This window comes from Ambystoma mexicanum, chromosome 4p, assembly GCF_040938575.1.
Source record: "Ambystoma mexicanum isolate Mex_15411 chromosome 4p, UKY_AmexF1_1, whole genome shotgun sequence".
NCBI classification, from domain to species: Eukaryota; Metazoa; Chordata; class Amphibia; order Caudata; family Ambystomatidae; genus Ambystoma; species Ambystoma mexicanum.
Window position 1 is genome coordinate 393678274 of NC_090927.1, and position 1888 is coordinate 393680161.

Genomic DNA, 1888 nt, shown 5'->3' on the forward strand with positions numbered 1-1888 from the left:
GAACCTTAGAACGTTTCCCTCTGGAGCGGGGCCAGGACACCATCCAGGGCATGCAGGGACCCCCTCCATGGCCGGGTGGGAAGAGAATGTTCAGGCTCGGTTCTTACAGGGTGCACACCCAGAAAGCCACAGCCTGCATCCGGGAGCCTTGGCCAGGACCCAGGACTCACCCTGATTGCCTTCCCTATGCCTGTGTGTCCAGCTGCTGTGCTTGCCTGCACTCTTGAAAAGAACTTTGATGTGTGTTTAGCCTCAATGGAGTTTACCACCCACTTTGGACTGCATTTCCAAGCAACCCGACTACGAGAACACCAGATACGTGCAAACAGGGGCCCACTATTTGCCTAACACCATCTGTGGGGTGATCCTCAACCAGAAGGACCTGGGCCCCCTGAGCAACCGTGGGATGCCAGTCTTCTGCAGTTCACATTTCCCACGCCTTCCGCTGGATGGAGATTTGGCACTGGGTTCTTCACTCTTAACTCACCGCTATTGAGGAAACCCGTTTTAATTTCTTTTCCTCATCTTAGTAATATGCTTACATTTAGGAGGAAGCAACATCTGATCTGAGATTGTAGTTGGAGCCGAAGCTCGGACGGCCTTACGTGAGCCCAGGTCTGTTGGAGGGTTGCTCCAGCCCCATGCCTCTGGTGTAACTCAGTGTGTGCTGTCCCGATTTGCACCAAAGCCCACTTGGAGAGAGGTTGCCTGCTGGACGCGGTTGCAAGGCCTGCACTCAAGGGCCTTCTCATGCAGGGAGTAATGGGAAAGCACAGATAGCCACATGCAGCATGGCCAGCTGCATCATGGGGAAGTGTGTCAGATTGTATGCTGCTGACACCACCACCAGAGCAGGCATGAGGGGAGAAATGGGGAGGCCAGGATGGACTGCCAACAAGCCACGGCTCCAGGACCAGGGATCCTGCAACAGTGCTAATTGGAATCTGACCTTAGGGGGACAGAACGGGGTTCCCATGGAAATTGATGTACAAGTGACCCTCTGACAGACATATACCTGGGTGGAACCAAAGGCCACAAGGTGTTTTTGAAGGGTCGATGATCAATATGTCCGGCAATTCACACTAATTCTCACAGCTAGCTGCGTTCTTCAATGATGTGCAAGCTGAGTTATCCACTGCCAAGAGTCTCAGGCAACTTTCAGACATCAGCTTGACCTGGTGCAGGAGAGGCTGGGGGGGGCAGTGCTGCACATCCAACCCACATGTTGGGAAGTCCCAGTGCCCTGTTTAGCTTCACTATTTGGGAAACCATGTGGTTTAAATAATACAATGTGTTCCAGGTGCTCAACCCCGGAGACCCCCGCCATCTGAGGCAGCGTGAGAAGCTGAGTGGGTCATGAGTGGCCTACCCACGTGCAAGACAGTCACACAAGTGCAGGGGCAGCACCCCCTGCCATCCTGGAGCTCTGCTCAGGGCCCTTTCAAGATTTTCTATCCAGGGACAGATGGGGACTTGATCGGTCATGCCAGGACCTTAGCTGGACAGGAGGGCAGCCAATCAAAGTGTGTGGCAGGCGCCCAAGGGTGACAGCAGCTTCCCTGGCTGTCCTGGAGCTCTGGCCAGGGCACGATAGATGTTTTTCCTCCAAGAATTGACAGGATCCTGCTGGGACAACCCAGGACTACCATTTGGCAGGAAGGCAGCTGTCCAAAGTATGAGGCAGGCATCCAATGGTGGGGTCAGCTGTTCCGGCTGTTCTGGACCTCTGACCAGGGTGTGATAGAGCTTTTCCCTCAAAGCTCAAAGAAGGGATGGGGACCCTGCCAGGTGCACCTGGACCACTGCTAGGCAACGGGATGGTTGACCCACATGGGAAGCAGCCATGTTAGGGCAGGAGCAGCTCTCCCAGTCATCCTGGAGCTCTGGC

General features: G+C 54.8%; 1 pseudogene; it reads right to left on the reverse strand.

Moving 5' to 3' along the window:
* Nucleotides 1-993: 993 nt before the first annotated feature.
* On the reverse strand, nt 994-1147 carry LOC138459977 (5.8S ribosomal RNA; annotated as a pseudogene).
* Between the last annotated feature and the right edge of the window lie 741 nt (nt 1148-1888).